We start from the raw sequence: 22,653 nt of genomic DNA on the forward strand, positions 1-22,653 counted from the left end.
TACTATCACTTAGTATGTTTCTAGTAAACTGTTAAGTTCTAGACCTAAATTTCTTCTGATAGGTAAAAATGTGCATGTATTTGTGAGTGCATTGTATGTATATAAATGAAGAAGATCTGAGTTACACATTTCATATTTCAAATCTCACAACTACCATTTATAGACAAAAAATACCTTGGCATTGTTGAATTTCTATTCTGGATAAGGAGGGAGAAGAGAAAGAGTGTGCAAAACCTGCTTTCTTCAATTGCTTGGGATTAGATTTGTCTTTTAGTGACAGGAAATCCTCATGAGAAAAGTTGAGAAGCGCTTATAAATGTCAGGATGGTAAGAAACTTAATATTAGCGGCAATTCAGCAATCAGTATGACAAATAACCTACCACAATACATTGTTTAGGTACACTGAAGTAGTCATTAATCTAGTTATGTCCGTTGACACACAGACACATAGTAGAATATTCATTCCACTGTCATCAATATGAGCCAGTGTGAATCTTTAAATGAAGCTAGATGCTCTCAGCATTTTCTTACATAAAAGTTGTTCTCAGCTTTGAGATCATTATTAGTGATGTGTTCATCCAGTTTATTAAAAGTTTTTAAGAAAAAGACAGAAAAGAGAACAGAAAGCATCTCTGCTAAAAGGCAATTTTTTTTGATTGGATGGCTGAATTAAGACTGCCACACCACGAACAAAATGTCAAAATAGAAACAACCTGATGGTGCTGAGCGCTTTTAACTCCCAGTAGTGACATAAGTAATTTATCTTACTGGCCTGGCATCAATATTTTTCACTGTTGGTATTAGGTAGTAGAACATATTTAAATAGACATGGTTATTCTGGAATAATCGCATAAATAGCAGGCACCTCCTGCAGGCCCTGTTGTGGACAATGCCTGCACAATAACTGCTCTTTCAAACAATGTTAGGAGCAATGAGAAAAGAAGACAATCAAACTTGCTAAAGCTACTGGGTCAGCGCTACAAACAAGGAAACTGATTGCAAAATTGTGTATAATTGACTCTATAAACAAACAGGTCTGAACCAGTGGACATCATATTTAACCCAATAATTGCCCCTTTGAATAGCAACCAAGCTAACCAGCAAAAGAAGAAACTGTATTTGCTCCATAGTACTGCAGAGTTTTTTGGTTATTTACAAAGGTACAAAAGAAATTATGATATTGTTTGAACCAGCTGAAAAAGTCCCTACTTTTTGAGGGACTTTGAGGGAGTTGAGGCTTTTCTCAGCTGAGTGATCTGTTAGCTCAGTTTCTTAAGTCCCTAAGCAGCTTTCTTCAAAATGAGCTGGGTTAGTTTAAACAACTGGACTTTAACTGGTCCATTTTGACTGAAATCCCAGGAATGTATATATGAACAGTTCAACTAGGAGAGCTGACTGGACAGTAGTCTCTAGCAGGACTTCATCCAGGATTAGGGTATTCTATGCACAGATAGACACAATACCACAATACCACAATAGACAATGCATGTACAGCTCTGCATGAATTTATTCAAAAGCAGCTTCACTGTTTTTCCTCTCTGGTTCTCCTTTTGAGTAATCTTATGTTGCTTGTATTTATAAGAGTTCATTGCCAAAGAATTAAATGCTCTCTTTTTCTGGAATGCTATCAAACTGCTGGGGTCTAAAGATTAAGCTATGTTTTTGCGCCTCATCAAACAGATTACAAATCGTACCATATATTTCCATTTCCCCTAAACTGTCTAGTTTCCAATTCCATAGTTATTTCTGTTGAGAGGTTTCCCATTTGGAAGGGAATTGCATGAAAGCACAAGTGCTGGATACGTACTGAAGAAATACTGTGCTTTTTTATAAGTCAGGCTGGTTGGAGCGAAAACGCATGACTTGTTCTTAAGAAAGACTCGCTGAAAATAATGGAAATCCTAATTATACATCTGCTTTTATAGAGTTTATAACAGATGGGCTGAAATTCTTCTGTCACCCAGTTAGAAGTGATAAATATCATCCGTCTTTTCATTCACTGGATCTACTCTAAACTACTATACATATTTTTTTTTATTTTAGAAGATATATAGAAAAGTGTGGAAATAAATATCTGTATAAAATTTATGTCTACAGTCAGCAGAGTTTCTTCTTTTGGTTCCTCTTTCACACAGAGTCATTGGCAAGCTTTTGTGCTTAATCTGACTTCAAAAAGCTTTATGTCACACAACAGTCGACATAAAGTTCAAAACTCAAGTTATAGATACCAGCTTCCCTATCAGTGTAATCAAAACCCATGACCTTTGCTCTTCTTTCTCTTTTCGTGTTTTTAGCTGTATTCCAAGTTTGCTGCCACTTCCTCAAACTGCAACACACAAATGTGAATTTATCTCATGAATACCATCCCTTTTTCAAATCTCTATGGCTGGAGATGTTGTGGAGTGTTTTACGGCAAAAACAGAATCATAATATTCACTTTTCTCAAAAGGGCTGAATGTAAGTATTTCTGCAGTTTTAGAAAGCCGTTTATTTCACATGGCACAGAGCTTTAAACCTTTTTTTTCTCACTATCATGGTAATTGCTCTTCAGAATATAAAGTGTCAGGAAGGGGGTTGCTGTGAGAAAGGAGAAAAATTGGAGACCAAACTTAAGCCTGAAATGCCCCGTGAAGTGGAGGGTTTTGAAACTCAAAATTAATTATTCTTTTGAGGTAATTTTATAATTTCTCCTTGAAATGCAGAAAGATTGCACCTATTTGTTGTTTCCCTTTTTCGTTTGTTTTATTTTATTTTGTTTATTTTAAAATTTTACCCTGAAAAAGTCTGAATGAGCTGCCTTCCTTATTGACTGCAAAAGAAATATTTACTAGATTCCTTAAAGGCTATCTTTTAAGAGAGACCGTAGTCCAGGAAGTCAGTGTACAAGAATTTGACTTCATGTTATTTCAGAAAGGGGGGGGTGGGGGTGGGGGTAGTGGTTAAGAGAAATAAAATATAACTCCAGTACAAACCAGAGAGATAGATCACTTCTCCTGAACTTTTTTTTAAATTCTGCTTTATCATTAGCTCACCAGCTTCATCTGTTCATCTGAATGAATTGTCAGCTCTGTATCAGAGGACTGAAGGACTACTCTCTCTCATTTGATCCTGTTACCTCAAAACCACATGAGAGGCAGGGTTTGGTGCCACTGAAGAGCATTCCTACTTGTGATAAATAGCTTACATCACATTGTGTAGCAGAAGAGGATAGAGAACTCTCTTGCCCTTAAAATTCATGTTACAAAGGAGGAAAATGTTATACAAAGGATTCTGCAAAATAGACTTGTTTCTTGTGGGTTTCTACTCAGTTAAAACAAACATCTTTCAAGCGTACAGTGATCTCCTAAATTTAGAATTCCCTTTGCCCTCAGTTGTGTACATATTCTTGTGGACTGTATGAAAAACAGAAGTATAATAAGTTCATTGTTACATGTTCAGTTTAAACTCAGTAAACTTGCCAAGACTGTTTCCAGTTGACATAGAAATATGTCAAGATATTACCCTGAACATAGGATATTAAAATGCTTGCTGATAATTTTATTTCCCCTGAAGGAAAATAAAAATTAGAGAGCAAAACTTTCTCTGAACTGTCATATGACAATAATGACTACATGTTTCAAATCACATTTAGTTCTTGCTAAAATACACGTGAAATTGATGAATTACTGATAGACATAACCAATTGTGTCTGCTAAGTTCCAGAAATAAAAAATACGCTTCTTGGTTCAAAGTTCCAAGAGTTGTTATGCTATGCTCTTGCAATTTGGCAATTTATATTATAAATAAATATGTGATGCTCTTAGACAAAGAAAATAATCAGACTAGTTGAAAATGTTTAAGAATATGAAAGCTGAACAGGATTTTCATTTATTTTACAAGACTAACATATATGAGACCTCATTCATACTAAAGGCATGACTATTAGGGGACTGCATAAAGCAAGATTACCTGAGGTTTGCAATCCCAATGATAACGATGATGAATAATCTCATTACTGCTACACTTCAAATTCTGCTTTTTTTTAAATTCACCTGTTTCATGTGGACAGGTTACATGTCATAATTGACTAGAAATTAATTCCCTGACCATAAAACATCAGAAGTATTCATGGAAAGAACACTTCATACCTCAGATAGGTATTCTTCTTCTAAAGAAAACAATAAAATTTTTCTACTTTAGACTCAGAAGCTAAAGACTCTAAAGACTCTCAAGACTCTAAAAAACATAGCCTTATTTACCTCCAAATATATTATGCAATGTCTCTTTTGTCTACTATGACTTTTAATACTTAAAATTGTCTGGTCATGAGGACAGCTCTTGCTTTGTAAGGCAGCACTAAGTAAAATATTGCAACAGAAAACCACTTGTTTCTCATAACACTTCATCCTTTCTTTTGTGGTTGGTTCCTTAATTGAGTGCTAATGTCTCAAACGCATATGATTTATCTGTGTATACAGAGAAAGAGCACATAAGAACACAACTCACAAAAAAAATGTCCACTTCCTGTTACACTGAGGTCACTGCTGTCTGAATCTACTGGACACACTCCAGTTTATAATCTTAAATATAAAAGTTCCAAAACATACACAGCTTCCTCTGCTGCCCTGAGTTTGATTCAGCAGTGTTGTTGCTACTGGAAAAGCTATGGAAGTGGCATCAGGTCTTAGATATAGGCTCTGAAATACTACGAATATCTCATGATCATATACACTTTTTCTTCAGCTCATTTATAATAATCATACACCAGTCAAAAAACCATCATGAGTCCCATCTGAAATTCCAAATATATCATTAAAACCAGGAATTTCCTCTATATCTCTAATTAAACCCAAACTGAGGTATATACAGAACTAGCAAACGAACAAGCTGACTCACAGCTGCAACAGGTCGCATACACATTCAGCTACACAGATTACTGGGCAAACTGCAAGGATGAGGCTTCACCCTGTATGCAAGATCACATTTAAGTCAGTTCCCTCTCTTTCCAGAGATTCCATCGTGGTTCAGTCTCATCAGTTAGTATTTAGCCATTACACAAACTAAATGAAATTACTAAGTATTGTACAACCTAGATTTTTGAAGTCTCTGTGTACAGGACTTTAATTTAGAACATTTAATGTACCCGTGACGTAATACATGACCCTTAGCAGGTAATTACTCTGTATTTTACAACCTGAAGTGGCTATGTGAATATAAACACAACCTCCTGCACAGAAAAGGCCTGTTTATTGGACAGTCTGGCCAAAGCAAACAATGAGTTTGGACATATTTACAAAAAAATATGTAAACAAAAATTGTTACAAAATCTCAACATTTTAAATAAAACCTTTCATTTTCAGTCCATCTCTGAAATCTTTATTATTCCTGTAAGCCTGCAGAAAACAGTAATTATTTGGCAAGAAGTCAAGGATTTCACTCTGTGTAATTAGGAGACTATAAATATATGTGGTGCTATGGGCAAGTTGCCACGGTATAACTGACAAAATTAGTTTGACAATTTCTATCAAGACTATCTGCTCTAGGTGGAAGAAGTGTACCTTTCTACATCCTCAATCCATTCCATTACCCCCAGCCTTCTCACGGTCATAACCAGTAGAGCAAGAAATGTTTCCCTACATTTTTTGTTTTCAGTGTTCCAGAACAAAAAAGAGAGAACTCATGCACTATATTAAACAGTTTTGGCAAAATCACTATCTGTCATACATCAGAAAAAAAACTATGTAATTAATTATGTCATGTTCTGGCTACAGCATTTGGAATCTTGACATTTTCTAAATGTGTTTTCAGTTAACTTTCTTGAAAAGAAGTTAAAAAAAATTAGTTTGTTCAGATATTGGTACCTATAAAATTTCTTTATAAGCTTAGTTGTGTTGTTTATCTATCCCGCAGCATCATTAGTATTTTCTCTTTAGGTTTCACAAACTTTCTACCGCAGCGTGAATATATCCTCAATCAAATGAATAAAATAAAATTACTAAAAATATTACAAATAAGCAATCTCTTGCTAAAAAGATAAATACTATCCATCTACAATAAATAAATCCTATTTTATACAGCTCTCTAAACAACAACATTAAAGGTCTGCATAACACCATAAAGGTCTCAACAGAGGCTCTCTCAGACTGATGGGGGAAAGGGAAAGGTCTCAAATTCCAAAATATAGGCTGAGAGCCACATAGCATTTAGCAGATGCTTAATATGAAGCAGGTAAGCAGTCCAAACGACTGTAAGCTCTGTATGTCTGAGTCTGCCTGCTTACTTATTTATCTGCCTGCAGATACCAAAACATCTTCCAAGCATGGAAGCCGTTTTCATGCAGGATGTGTCTTCATCAGGAAACTAGGTGTGTCTTCACCTAAGGTAACAAATTCATAGTAAATTCCTACTGAAGACAGGCAGTTTGCAGCTTTCACATGTTAGCAATTTCCCATAGCAGATTGAGCTGCAGCAAAGGTCCAGCTTGATCTCCAAATTCATGTTGAAATTATTACCTGACTTACCTTTGTTAGGACTTTACCTCATACTGGTAATCTTAGCTATATGCTAGCTAAACTGAGTAATGAACACCTTGATTTTTTTGAGAAAAGAAGATGGATGAAATAGCTCATCTGTTTACCTGAGGTTTAAATTAGGACTCATCCAAAAGTCTGCTTGAGTAAAGTCTGGTGATCTTTATCATCTTAGTGTTAGGAAAGAAGGAAGTTTCTCAAACTGTTAGGTTGCAAATAACTCATAATAAACCCTAGGGGGATGGACTATGTGTGGGGATAGATATTGGTCCTTTGTCAAGGACCATTCTTGGCAGAAATTGCTAATTATACTGAATTGTTTAGAATGTTTCAAAAGTTTTTATTTTTTTTTTTTCCTGGCAAGCAACCTGCAGGTTTACGTTCTTTTAAAAATCTAAGCCAGGTTTCTGGTGATTTGCCTGATTTTCCAAGTAGAACATATACATGTATTGCACCTGGAATTGTGTTTGGTTTGGTCTGTTTTGTTTTTCAGTGAAGACAATTTCCTGCTTTATTGCTTTAGAAAATAGTAATTTGAGAGGGTTTGGCTTCTGTTGTTATTTTTGCTTTGCTTTATCTTTACATCCAGAGCTACAGACCTATGCTGAATTAAAAGCTTAGTAGAGGCAAGATTCTTCAATTTTGTCTTTAGGTAAAGCAGATTAGGTCAGCAGCATGCCTTCAGGTCTCTTTTTATATATATTTATTTTCCTGGTAGAAAAAATCTAGTTCCTTGTCACTGCATGCATTTTGCTGGTAGTAATTACCCTGGGGTAAAAGCTTTCTTAATAATGAAAGCCAGACTAACTTTTTTATAATTATGTTTTTGGAGTAGTGACTGCATGGAGTTAGTAAGAAAATTAAGTCTGATGCCCGCTCAGGTAATAGTCTGAAATTACTGTTTAGTAAATACTAACAAGTTCCCTTTTCCATACTAAGAGAAACTGGCACAGAACCAAATTAACTCTATGCTGCTTTCATGACTCTCAGATCATGTCTGAGACATGTACATTCTGTACTAAAAGTACATTCTGACTAAAAGCTTAAAGCAACTCTGTGCTTTATCCTACAGTACCACTCCTTTATTGTGGACCCTGAACAGAGCAAGAAAAGGCAGTAAAAACCTGGAAGAAAAAAAACACACATAAAAACTTGTACGCAATAATTTTTAAATGAACCTTCAGCATATAAGTTTAATTGACTTATCCCTAGTTCTTGTCCTGCAACAGATGGTGAAGAGGTCTCTCCAACCTCTCCACAACTACCACCCCTTCCAGCCTCTCCACAACTACCACCCCTTCCAGCCTCTCCACAAAAATCCACAAAAAGTTATGATTCTGTAGAGCTTCACCATATGCCTATCCAGTCATCTCATTTTCAGTCAAAATTCATTCAGTTTAATCATTGTTCATGCTGAAGCTATCCTGTATCTTTAATCATCCTGGTTGTTCTTTGAATATTTACAATTTCAGTTGTAGGCTGATATTTTACTGTAGGGAGGTGAAAAAAAATTCACAGTATTCTAGGAGAAGATGAAGCATATATTTACACAGCTGCATAAACATTTATTTAGCGTATGTTCTTTCTTCCTTTTGTGAAATTTCTTAAAATTCCTTTTTGTCCACTCCTGAAAGTTAAGCTGATGTGACAGAACTGTTTATCATACTGCCAGTTCACTTGTGAGTGGTAATGATAAAGTTGCAGACTGCCAGTTCACAGGTGAAGTTAGGATTGTTTTTCCTCCTATGCATCACGTTGCATATAGTTACAACGAATGTCAACTGCCCCTTCATTATATAGTCATTTAGACTTCTGAGGTCCTTTAGCTGTCTTCAAATTCTGTAGTAAATAATATTGTTTGAAAACTGTCTCACCCACTGATAATGCCATTTTCTAAGTCATTTATAAATATGTGGATGAGACCAAAAAAGTGCCCTGGTGAAGTAAGGATGGACACCAGATGCCCACCAAAGGCTTTCCATTACTCCTCTCCTCATCTGTACAAGTGAAAGAAAATATAACAAGAGGCTCATGGGTCAAGAAAAGGACAGGGAGAGATCGCTCAGCAACTACCATCATGGGAAAAAAAGCTCAACTTGGGGAAATAAATTTGTTGTCAATCAAATCAGAGTAGGATAATGTAAAATAAAACCAAATCTTAAAAAAACACCTTTTCTCCACCCCTCTTTTCTTTCAAATATGCTCTACATCCTTCCCCCGAGTGACTCAGAATGGGGAATGGGGGTTGTAGTCAGTTCATCACACATTGTTTCTGTTGCTTTTTTGTCCTCAGGGGGAAGGACTCCTTATACTCTTCCCTTGTTCCACTCCAACATCAGTCTGTCCCATGGGCTACTGTTCTTCACAAACCGTTCCAGTGTGAGTCCTTCCCAAAAGGTGCAGTCTTTCAGGAATAGACTACTTGAGCATGGGTCTCCCGTGGGGTCACAAGTACTTCCAGCAAACCTGCTCCAGGGTGGGCTCCTCTCTCCATGGGTCCACAGGTCCTGCCAGGACCCTACTCCAGCATGGGCTTCCCACAGGGTTGCAGCCTTCTTTGAGTGTACCCACCTGCTCTGATGCGGGGTCCTCCATAGGCTCCAGGTGGTTATCTGCTCCACCATGGAACTCCATGGGCTGCAGGTGACAGCCCACTTCACCATTGTCTTCACCACAGGCTGAAGGAGAATCTCTTCTCTGGTGCCTGGAGCACCTTCTTCCCCACCTTCTTCACTGACCTTGGTGTCTGTAAGGTAATTTCTGGCACATATGCCCTCACTTATTCTCACTCCTCTCTCTGGCTGCAATTGCTTTTGCACAGCAACTTTTCCCCTTCTTGAATATGTTACAGAGTCACTAGCACCTTTTCTGATGGGTTCAGAGTTGGCCAGTGGCAGGTCTCTCTTAGAGCCAGCTGGCATTGGTTGGACATGGGGGAAGTTTCTATCATCTTCTCACAGAAGCCACCCTTGTAGCCACCTGGCAATCAAAACCTTGCCACACAAAGCCAATACAGTCCCTCAGTTTACAGTCCCCCTGCTGTCTCCAATTACTACATGCTGGTTTGCATTTCAGGGCAGTCTCAGACTGCATAAATTGTTTTTCTTTTGGGTGAGACCGAGATACATTGCTGGATTTCACCTAATGTGTATCTAGCTGGTAACAGACATTCAATTCATGCAAGCCTAGAGCTAAGCTGAAGTAATCCCTCCCCACTGCAAACATATTGTGTGGGTGTCCTCAGCAACTCACTACTAGGTAAGGTAGACATATCCAGAACAACACGGACATCAATGGATCAGTGGAACATGCGTTTGTCCTATAGCATAAAAGTACTGTGTTTTATTTGACCTTCAGAGTAACATGTTGCAAAATTTTAAAATTAAATAATTGTGCTTCCAGATGCAGAGTTGAACTAAATTTACCTGTATCATAATGCATGGATGAAACTGAATCTGATGAAACCTGCACCCAGACTAGAACAATGATGAGCAGTAAGAGTAGTTCAGTATGCACATCAAATGTTTTCCACATTTTAATAATCAAGACTGAGGTACTTGATGCCTTCTTTGCCTCAGCCTTTAATAGTAAGGAAAGTTGTTCCCTTTGTGTACATATCCAGGAGTTAGAGGAGCAGAACGAGGCTCCCATGATTCAGGAGGAGGTGGTTAGAGACTTACTTGCTCAGCTAGACACCCAGAAGTCTATGGGGCCAGATGGGATCCACCCAAGGGTATTGAAGGAGCTGGCAGATGTGCTGGCCAAACCCCTTTCCAATCGCCTTCCAGTGGTCCTGGCTGACTGGGGAAGTTCCACTGGACTGGAGGCTGGCTGATGTTGTGCCCATCTACAAGAAGGGTCACAGGGAGGATCCAGAAAACTACAGGCCTGTCAGTCTGACTTCAGTGCTGGGAAAATTCATGGAACAGGTGATCTTGAGTGCTGTCATGAAGCACATGCAAGAGAACCGGGTGATCAGGCCCAGTCAACATGGGTTCACAAAAGGCAGGTCTTGCCAAACTAACCTGATCGCCTTCTATGACAAAGTGACTCACCTACTTGACCAAAGAAAGGCTGTGGAAGTGGTCTTCTTGGACTTCAGTAAAGCCTTTGATGCAGTTTCTCACTTTTGCTTCGGAAACTGTCAGCCTCTGGCCTGGACAGGCGCACACTCTCCTGGTTGGAAAACTGGTTGGATGGCCGGGCCCAGAGAGTGGTGGTAAATGGTGTGAAATCCAGCTGGAGGCCAGTTACAAGTGGGGTTCTCCAGGGCTCAGTGCTGGGTCCAGTCCTGTTCAATGTCTTTATCAATGACCTGGGTGAAGGCATTGAGCGCACCGTTAGCAAGTTTGCGGATGACACTAAGCTGGGTGGAAGTGTTGATCTGCTGGAGGGTAGGGAGGCTCTGCAAAGGGATCTGAACAGGCTGGACCACTGGGCTGAAACCAATAGCATGAGGTTTAAAAAGGCCAAATGCCAGGTCCTGCACTTGGGGCACAACAACCCTATGCAGTGCTACAGACTAGGAGAAGTCTGGCTGGAGAGCTGCCTGGAGGAGAGGGACCTGGGGGTGTTGGTTGACAGGCGACTGAACATGAGCCAGCAATGTGCCCAGGTGGCCAAGAAGGCCAATGGCATCTTGGCTTCTATCAGAAATGGCGTGACCAGCAGGTTCCGGGAGGTTATTCTCCCTCTGTACTCGGCACTAGTGAGACCGCTTCTTGAATACTGTGTTCAGTTCTGAGCCCCTCACCACAAGAAGGATGTTGAGGCTCTGCAGTGTGTCCAGAGAAGAGCAACAAATTTGGTGAGGAGGCTGGAGAACAAGTCTTATGAGGAGCGGCTGAGGGAACTGGGGTTGTTTAGCCTGGAGAAGAGGAGGCTGAGGGGAGACCTTATTGCTTTCTACAACTACCTGAAAGGAGGTTGTACAGAGGAGGGTGATGGCCTCTTCTCCCAAGTGACAGGGGACAGGATAAGGGGGAATGGCCTCAAGCTCCGCCAGGGGAGGTTTAGGCTGGACATTAGGAAAAAGTTTTTCACAGAAAGGGTCATTGGGCACTGGCAGAGGCTGCCCAGGGAGGTGGTTGAGTCACCTTCCCTGGAGGTATTTAAAAGATGGGTGGATGAGGTGCTGAGGGGCATGGTTTAGTGGTTGATAGGAAAGGTTGGACTCAATGATCCGGTGGGTCTTTTCCAACCTAGTGATTCTGTGATTCTGTGAAGACTGATACTGATCCTGAAGTTGAGTTTTTTGCAGTTCAACTTTTGAGCCAGATGCCAGGGTCCCACCTACTTTGGTCCCACCTACTTAAAAAGGCTAAGTCCCCTTGACCCCATTTAAGGCCAAGTTTTCAGTTCTTTGTCTCTCATGTTAGACTGAGAAACCACAATACCGGTTAAGTATTGCGGAAGCCCGCAAATACAAAAATATCTGCTCACAGGATTCAGGAAGCCCTTCTAGGCCTGTAAATATGCCAGCAGAATACACGTATCAATCAGTCTCTGTTATTGAGCTTGGCTAGAAAAATAGCCTTTGTGTAGGAGAAAGACTCAAAATGGTACCCAAGTATCTTGTAAACAAATGTTAAGGCCAAAATGAACACATCCACAAAGGTTTATAAATCAGTCACAACTTTAAAAAAACTGTTATTTATCTTAGTATCAGACATTTTACCAGGTCTTTTCTAAGCATTAATTCATTTGTTCAGAAACAGATGTGGTAAAAACATATTTACTTTTCTGGACGGAAAAAAAAAGACCGACATTGGCAAGTCTGTTTAAATGAGGAGTCTTTTAGACTATGGAGCTCCTGAGGCAACTACAAGGTAGATAACATCTAACTTTTGGAATAAGGATAATGAGGAAATTGTTTCAACAAAACAACAGTGAAATATATGGAGTTAGTGTAGAGATCTACATAATAGCTGGGGTCATAAGAATTATAATGTCAATCAAGGTGGAACATGATCAGAAACAGAAGAAAAGGAAGGCAAAGATGCAAGTAAAACATGTTAATTTCATTCAAGTGAGTGCTGAAAGATGGCAAATACAAAAGGAATCTACAATAGGAAAAATGAAGACTTCACCATTAATGAATATGAAGATTTTATAGCACACGAAGCTCTACAGAAGATCCAGCTAAACTAATCACAGAGGGTACCCACAGGAAGACAGCTCTTTTGAGACAACCACATAATTTGGCAGTGGTCAGAGAAACATGATGGATCTCTGCAGCAAGTAGATACAGGGCTCTATTATGGGTGACTGCAGTGCTTGTTGTCCAATAAATGGGCATAAATTAATGGCTTAATTTATGCTCTTGTCTGACTTTCCATTCATCACATTGCTTTCCATGCACTCTACTCTTTTCTATACTCCCTGGCCTCATCATCATGCAGTTGGACATGTGAAGATAGCACAGGAACTTCTTTACTACAAGTAAAGTGAGTTCTTACTGAAAAAAGAATGAAATTTTATAGAAATCAAGAGGGAAAACCTGACTGCCACGCTTGCCAGTGGGAACTATAACACACAAAGCTTCAATAGCAGAAACCAGGAGAGAAGTGATAGAGAGAGGTTTTGCTGTAACATTACCAGGAACAACATCTAATGGACTAATACAGGATGCTAAAAACATCAATCTATGCTATAAACTTCAGCTCTCACACCGAGTACAAATTAGGCAACTGTGCACAGGGGCACAAAGGAAAATCCTGCAATGCAAGCCTTACAGAAAACTGAGGCCAGATTGTAAAGCAGATTACCAAATGGGCCCAAACTGCCAGGGCCTGTGCAAAATACTATTTTATTACAACAGAGATTGTAGGTAGCAGATGACTATGTGTTTTACCATTTCCATAGTTATATTAAGGCTTCCAAAGCACAAGATATTGTTTTAGGCAAATGATATATTGATTAGGTAGGTATATCTCAACAAGCCAGTAAATTTATTACTATATCAGAAGCAGAGCACAAGGAATCAAAAATATGTTCTCTTATGATCCTTGGTCTTCTCAGGCACAGAGGTGAGGCTGACAGGTCTGTAGTTCCCAGGGTCGTCCTTTCTACCCTTTTTAAAAATGGGCACAGTGTTACCCTTCTTCCAGTCACCAGGGACTTCGGATGTGGATTTGATGGGTGGATGATTGGGTGGATAAGAAACTAGTTGGATGGTCGTATTCAGAGAGTAGCGGTCAGTGGCTCAAAGTCCAGATGGAGATCCATGACAAGTGGTGTCCCTCAGGGGTCTGTACTGGGACTGGTGCTGTTTCATATCTTCATCAATGATATTGACAGTGAGATTGAGTGCATGCTCAGCAAGTCTGCAGATGACACTGAGCTGAGTGGTGCAGTTGCCACACCAGAAGGACAGGATGTCATCCACAGGGACCTGGACAGCCTGGAGTAAGTGGGCCTGAGAGAACCTCATGAGGTTCGACAAGGCCAAGTGCAAGGTCCTACACCTGTGTCAGGGCAGTCCCCAATTTCAGTACATGATGGGGGGTGGTGTGATTGAGAGCAGCCCTGCAGAGAAGGACTTGGGGGTGCTGATTGATGAGAAGCTTGACATGAGCCAGCAATGTGCACTGGCAGCCCAGAAGGCCAATGATATTCTGGGCCGCATCAGAAGAAGCATGGCCAGCAGGTCAAGGGAGGTGATTCTGCCCCTCTGTTCCTCTCTTACGAGACTTCATCTGGAGTATTGTGTCCAGTTGTGGAATCCTCAAGATAAGAAAGATATGGAACTCTTAGAACAGGTCCAGAGGAGGGTTACGAAGATGATCAGAGGGATGGAGCACCTTCCATATGAGGACAGGCTGAGATAGTTGGTCTTGTTCAGCCTGGAGAAAGAAGGGTCTGAGCAGACCTCACAGTGACCTTCCAGTACCTGAAGGGACTACAACAAAGCTGGAGAGGGATTGCTCATAAAGCCTTGTAGTGATAGAAATAGAGGCAATGGGTATAAATTGGAGAGGGGCAGATTTAGACTAGACATAAGGAAGAATTTCTTCACCATGAGAGTGGTGAGGCACTGGAAGCGGTTGCCCAGGGAAGTTGCGGCTGCCCCATCCCTGGAAGTGTTCAAGGCCAGATTGGATGGGTCCTTGGGCAGCCTCATCTAGCAGGTTGTCCCTGCCCATGGCAGAGGGGTTGGAATTAGATGATCTTTAAAGTCCCATCCAACCCAAACTATTCTATCATAGAATCATAGAATCACCAGGTTGGAAGAGACCCACTGGATCATCGAGTCCAACCGTTCCTATCAAACACTAAACCATGCCCCTAAGCACCTCGTCCACCCGTGCCTTAAACACCTCCAGGGAAGATGACTCAACCACCTCCCTGGGCAGCCTCTGCCAGTGCCCAATGACCCTTTCTGTGAAAAATTTTTTCCTAATGTCCAGCCTAAACCTCCCCTGGCGGAGCTTGAGGCCATTCCCTCTTGTCCTGTCCCCTGTCACTTGGGAGAAGAGGCCAGAACCCTCCTCTCTACAACCTCCTTTCAGGTAGTTATAGAGAGCAATGAGGTCTCCCCTGAGCCTCCTCTTCTCCAGGCTAAACAACCCCAGCTCTCTCAGCCGCTCCTCATATTCTATGATTCTATGACGAAATCTCTAATTAACAATTAGCATGATTTTCCAACATAAGCAACTTTTGGGATTAGGTTTTGCAGAGATGCTTGGAATGCTGTTCCACATTTGGGAAGTCCATTTTCTGTTAAGCAAGTGAATACATTCCATCATTGTTGAAAAGCATATTTAAAAGACAAAGGATTCCTCTAAGCCCAAAATATCTGTAATTCGATTTTGAAAGGATACATTTTTGAATTTATAAGAAGACAAATATATTCATTCCAGGTCTGGATAATGATAATTCCCCAAAAAATGGTGTAGATTTCAAAAACAATGCTTCTTGAGACGAATACGCGACATACATGTGTTTGAAGTATGGGATTGCATCACTGACAGGTATTTATTGCATTCCTGAAAATCTGTTCACAAGTAGTACAAGAATTACTTTTTCTATGTAGCGTGTACTGCTATGATTCACAGGGTCTCAGTAAATTTACATAAAAGTAGAATATTCAAAGGTGTAAAGAGGATACTATGCCAAAAGAAGCAGACAAATGGTTTATACAACACAATAGAAAAACCTGCATGACAATCTCAGGCAAGTATTCACAATCAGACTAAGCTAATGATAAAGACTGTGTTCAGATGAGTTAAGTGTTAATAATCTCTAATCTACCCAATTATAATCAGCAGGTTGTCAGAAGCATGCCTCAGGGCTAATGATGAGCACGTTATTTGTCTGAGATATTTTTAATGGGAAACAGCAGAGCTAGTGTATTGTGATACTATCTTTTAAAATTAGTCATGTATAATCATCAGAAAACTTCCATTTGGGAGAGGTCTCATACATGAGGCAGAAACTGACTCAGAATCTGCAAGACCAGCATATCTGTGCAAGTCGTTGTCAACCAAAATCTCACTAGAAGAGCTGTTTCTGGAATGTTGCATTCCTGGTCTCACTGCATGTCTGGTGGTACAACAGTTAGGAAGAGCAATTAGCAAGTATGGAAACCAACGGATCACGTGCTATTCTCCATGTACCTGAATTACAAAATGTGGTGGACAGACTAAGGAGCAACTCATGACAGCTGGAATGGGGGCAGTTGTAAATTAAAAGCAATGCACAACAATACTGATCCAAGGCTAAGATCTAAAATGGCATTAAAGTCAAGAGCTGTTCCTGTGCGTAACTGCCACTAAGCATCAGAAAACTGACAAATTTGTTGTGCTTTCCCTTTCACAATTATTTCTGACAACAAAAACATAGCGAAAATAAGAATTATAGTCCTGTTATAGTCTCTTTGCTATGTTTTACACTGTTTGTGTATATTTCAGTTTGCAATGGTTTGGGTTTCATTTTGTGGAAATAGGATTTTTTTGATAGAATATGAATTTCACATAGCTGCATTGTAATTGGTCTCATAAGAGGGATAAAGAAGACATTTTTACTTTATTCTTTTTATGTTTTTATTTTGTATGAAAAGAGGAGAAGGGAAGAGGCATAAGCACTGTTTCACATCTCAGGAAACAAGCTGCTTCCGTGGTCTTAATGAGATCTGGAAATTTTCCATGCCAATAGAACACTTTTCTTTCCAACACTGAAAGAATATTTGTGATTTTTGTGCCTAATGCAATAGTTTATTTTAAGTGAATCCATCTCTCTGAAATAGGTTTAGTTTTGTCTTCTCAGTGAAAATTGTAATATTAGCTGGATTGTTTATTAAAATATATTCCATACAGAAATAATATATATCTTAAATGGTCTTTTCCTAACTTACAAACTCATGTGCTTTTCTGTCAGTAAGCATAAGAGAAAGAGTAGCGTGCTAACTTTTATGCTGTGTTTTAATTTTGTTCATGTTGTCACAATTGTCTTAGACTACACAAAACTGTTCTAGTTTAATGTAAGAGACTTTGTATATTTATTTTAAAGAATTAAGAGAGCTTTCAAAATATTTGCTTTCAAGGAGTCTAACGGGAGGTACAAATATTAAATGAATATAAGATCTATTCTCTAACTTAATAAAGTTTGAGAATAGTTTGGCTACATATTTCTTTAAACACTTATATATAGCAAAGATATTAAGTATTTAAAATTATAAATGTCCCCATTATTTTATTGTTCATCATACTGCTTTATTTCATTGCCATTTCCACATATTATTCATAAAGAATAAGGGTGTGCTATTTATGCATCTATATTTCCCCTTTAGTGACAAATTTAATAAATCGTAACATGAGAGAGAGATACATACATTTTTAATTGCTGAAGTGAATTGAAGGTCTGTACTTTGAAGTACCAATGTCAAACTCCATATAGGCTTTAGAGACGTTCCAAAAAATGGGTTCAGGAAAGCTAGTGAAGTCTGTTAATTGGTTTTGTATTTAGTTGGTGTCAATTCTCTAATCTGTATTAACGGGAAATGTAAGCAGGGATCAACACATATCTTACTCAATGGTTTTTGTGTCACCTTTCTTGGGAGGACCATGATCATTCAAATATCTAGTAAATTACTTCTGATGTATCAAGAGCATAGAAACTAAATGACAAGTTTATTCTCAGGTATATTACATGTAGCTCTGTCCATTCATGGTGCAGAATATTGACGCATACACTACGCAGGAAGTACCCAGGAAAATCAATTTTATCTGACAATGAATGACTGCAAACAATAAGAAAAAATCACTTTATATCAGTTAACCTAGGCAATTCTATTACTGTTCATAGCTTTTGTCTCTCCCTTTCATGTCTCTTCTGTGCTCATATCACATATCACATATCAAAATATTTCCCTGCAAGTTCATCTACCTGTTTTAAATTCATTGTTTATGTCTTATTGTAGATGTTTAGACTATGCTCCTGTATTTTCTTCTTCCTCTCCTTCCTCTTCCTCTTCCTCTTCCTCTTCCTCTTCCTCTTCCTCTTCCTCTTCCTCTTCCTCTTCCTCTTCATTATCAATCACTGTTATGCTTGTAGCTAGATTAGTTACAGATCAGCATGCACATAAGAAATATAACTGCAAATAATGATATAATACAAAATACATACGTGTTCTTAAAGGACTTCAGTTTACAAGTAAACATTATACATGAGTAGTTACATTGAACTGAATAGAAACTGCTTCCTACTTAACTTTAAACACCTCTAAGTGTTTGCAAAATCTGATTTTTAGATTTCTTTAGAAGAATAGCTTTGTGTACTGTATATCAAGATCCCTTGGTTTTGCTCCTGAGGCAAAAAAAAAGTTACAACCTGTTATTATTACTTGACAAACCAGTCACAGTTTTCCAGTTAAGAAATAAGACTGATTTTAAAGCTATTTGAGATACAGAGATAAAAGAAGCATCAAGTCCTACACCCCCTTGATATTCTCATAGGACTTTGGGCATGTGTTGTGGGTGCTTTATGACGGTTTAATAACAAAAGTTTTGCTTCAGAAGTTATTATATCACAGGAAGTTTAAATGTTACAACCTTGTGAACATTTTTTAACCATAAGGACTTAAGCCAAAATTCTGCCTAAAGAAGTGTAAATTCGGAATCTATTGAAGTCAGTGGATATGTTCCAGATTTAAATAACTGCAAATAAGAATAGAGTTTGGCTTCACATCTTCAGCCACAGTCAGACATTTTAAGGAAAAGAGTAAGATATTCTGCAGACTGCTTTTATATAGTTTTCCTCTGGAAAGATATATTAAAGGCTGTTATGCTCTCAGCTGGAGAAAGAATGGTCATTTATTCTTACCCTTGCAAAATTAAGCCAATAGCTTTGCTGCACAGGGTGAATGAAAGACTGAGTCATGGTTTCAGTATGATGGGTGTGGCTGCAAAAGAAAGAAATATTCTTTACCTTGACAGTGTTTGTTGTTACCTTGAGGGACAGAGAGGGCCTGGGGGGACAGAGGGGCAGAAAATATGGGTGATTTTATCAGGGAATGGGTGTGTTCCTGGCAAATTAGCTGGATATGTTAGCTGAACAGAATTCTTTATAAATGTTTGATACCAGAATAATGGAAGCAAAGAGAAACAACAGCCTAATAAGGAATCACAGGAAATCTTGAAGTTACAGGAAACCTCTCAAAATATATGCAAAGTTTTAAAGACCCTAAACATCTCAGGAAGGGTTGTGGTTTTCACAACAAGCATTTTTCCAAGTTCTAGACAGCAAGGATGCCAGGTGCAAGGACAGGCAGATCACACACTTAGATTTACCATGCTTGTCTACCTATAAATTCCAGCTTACTCACTAAAAGTATTTATGGAAATAATACAATGCACTTGTGCTCTTGAAGAACAGGTATCTTTACGTTTTCAAACTCAATTACAGTTTGTCAGCCACAAGCCACATGAGCTCCCTCAGGGTTCATCAGGGGGAGGGACCCTCCCAATGCCCCAGCTGGGGAGCAGGGCAGACTCTGGGCAGCCCCAGTCTCAAATATCAGGCAGGATCTGGCAGCCCACAAACAGCCTGTGGGTCCCAGATGGGGAGGGATAGTCTGCAGAGGCATACAGAAGCAGGACAAGAGCTGTGAAAAGTGGCTCCCACGTGGAAAACAAACAAAGCATTTTTCTGAAACTAGTGTCCGAGTTAGGCACATTCCTTATTCTTCTCACAACATCCAGGGGCTGGAGTGTACTGGTAATGCAGGACCTGCTTTGCACAGTCTCAGAGAAGTCTTGGAAGCAAGTAATCCATTTGGTGGTGACTAGGGTTTTTTTGTCTAAATATTGCTACTAATCTATCTAATTTACCCTAATCTGAAAAATTACCGATACTAAGATACTAAGAATATTCAGGAATGCTTGATGTATCATTTGCGTGCATCTGAACAGTACATTCTGCATCAATCTGCCATTTAAAAATCTGTTTGTGATAGGAAACTCCTAAGCAGCCCTCTAAAGGTTGTTGCAGGCCTGAAAACAGCTTTTTTCTCTGCGTCAGAGCTTAACAGATGACAAGTTTACTGAGATGATACACAGAGCACAAGGCATGTGTCAGAATTACAGCTTGTTCTTCCAGATCTCAGGGAAGAACAGGAAGATCTTAAAAGTTTGTCTCTCTAATATTTCCCTTACTAGCACACTTGTTCTCTATTTGTTTTGCATTCACCTCTGCCAGTAAACACTTCTCAGCAATAAATTACACTGTCAATCAGGATAATTCAGATGCATTTTAAACTGGAGGCTGCCATTTACTGACTTAACTGAAGATAAGGTTCAGACTGTGTAGAGAAAGTATCACAGAGAAATGCCTAGATGTTAAAATTCAGACTTGATGCTTTTCAGTTGAAGTTACATAATTTAGTTCCCCTGTGCAGCTTCTCTCTTCTCGTGTGAGGAATTGTAAGGGCACATATGAGGGGAAACTCAGGCTAATATAACTTCAGGTCTTCCTTATTTCTTATAGACTTTTGCACGCAACAAACACTGACAGGTCACATGAAATCCCTCAGAGCTCTTCCCAGAGGACTTTGGCCACACATTACAGTAGAATCGCAAATTTTCAGTTCCCTTCTTACTCTTTCTTAGTCTTATTAATTCTTCTTAATGAAATGCACGCAAAAAAAACCACAAAATATTGTGCAACAGTCAGCATTGATGCAATGAAAAATTTCTTCAAAATTTCTTCTGGAGCCCCAAAAATTGTTTCCAAGAACCTAGTTCACACACTAATTCCACGGCATGTTCAGGAACACAAGACAGCAAGCATCACTACATGTGCTGGGTGTTTCACCTACGGTCAAAGAAAGGAACAAGAGTTACTTTGGATAAATTGCTCTTTCTGTTTAAGACTGTTTCCTTCTGATTTCTTCTGATCTCCTTTCTGCTCCAAATATCCCTCCTTGTCCCATTTTAAGAGCATAGTTGTTATTTTATTACTAAAATACTGTATTTCCGAAAACAAGCATGTCAGTTCAGGTGTGTGAGAAAACTTTCTGCACTCTCTTGATGTGTTACAAATTCTGAATGGACTGAAGTTGACTGAAAGTACCCTTGAGTACACATGCTCATTTCAGAAAAAGAGTGTAAAATTTTTAAAAGCACAGTAATAACATGAACTTTTTTAAAGCATCTATGTCTTTAAGGATATGTACAACCCTGAAGTAAAGAGTAGGGAGAGTTACATGATGAGACTTCCCTGGATTATGTTAGATGATGGTAGCCAGTCAGCAGCAGAGAAAAGAGGAACACTACTTACACGCTGTTATCTTTGCTTCATTTATCTTTGTGGAGGGTCAAGCAACAGACGGAAGTCAGAGCGTAACACTAGGATTACATGGGATGTCATCTTGGTAGCAGGAGACTTGGTGGCTTCACGTCTTAGAAAAATGGTCTTCCTCTCCTTCAGTAAATTCACATCTGTACCTATGTGTACTAGAAACCCCAAATCCCCATTGGGGGTGTACACTGTTTCTCAATTTACTGCTCAGCAAATGCTCATTCAGTGAAGACTGAATTTCTTCAAATTTATTTTCATCTACTTTCTTTCTTTTGCTTCGTTTCTTCCACCCTCCCACTCTGGCTGCCAGTTTTTGGGATTTAGCTGACAAAATGTGATCAAAAATGTTTAAAGTTCTAAGGTGTTCCATTTCAAAAGATTACAGGTAACTTCTATTTTGCTGTTGAGTTTACTTTTACATTTTCAAAATATGTACAGAAGGCTAGTATAACCATTGTGAGCATGACTAATCGGTTGTCAGAGGAAAGCAGGACAACAGACAGTAAATTTCCAATGCATTTCTTTTAATTTTCAATATGGTGTTCCATGGGAATAAAACTTAATGTGAATGTGCCAATAGGGTATTTTTTTCTAATTGTTTGGTTTTGGATAATAGCTCTTGAACAGCTTGGCAGATTTTAAACAAATCTCATATAAGTATAGGGGCGGTTTCCATGAAAATAGATGGCCATGCAGCTTTTCAGACTTTAAGAAAAGATGCAGAGTCAGTTTATACATTACTAAACATAGGAGAGACATAAGGAAAGACTGTCATAGAAAAGTTGTCATTTTTAGAAACCAAAACAATTCAAATGGGAGGCACACACTTCTAGGAAAACAGGAGAGCTCTTGTGATCAGTCTTGTGAGCTATCTAGACCAAGAAACCACAATATTTTTGAGAGAAAGTAAAAATATCAACTGCTTTTCTAAGAGAAGAGGCTTTTTGAAAATAGGCGATTCCTTGCCAGACAAATCATGTATTACTGCATGCTGTCACTCTAAGAGTTATGTTAATCCTCTTTAGAACGTATGTTTATTTTGCTTCTTTAACCACTGATTTATGCTCAGCCTAATGTGCACTGGGTTGATTCACTTGATTGTAAATCATCTCTGGCAATGACATAATTTAAATTTTAGGAAGTTCTATCCAATTCTGAATTACAAAGAAAATCACTAAGACCTCAGTGATATGTTAATTCAGGAAACTAAATTCAGGCAACTAAAAGGCTTTAACTTTTTCTAGGAAATAAACAAGTGAGGATATCCTAGAAAAACTCTCCAATATCTGGATTTATTTTTCATAAGCATAATGCTGTCAGCAGAAAGGAAAACATTACAGCATATGA

The sequence above is a fragment of the Phaenicophaeus curvirostris genome, chromosome 4 (genome assembly GCF_032191515.1).
Source record: "Phaenicophaeus curvirostris isolate KB17595 chromosome 4, BPBGC_Pcur_1.0, whole genome shotgun sequence".
Classification (NCBI taxonomy): Eukaryota; Metazoa; Chordata; class Aves; order Cuculiformes; family Cuculidae; genus Phaenicophaeus; species Phaenicophaeus curvirostris.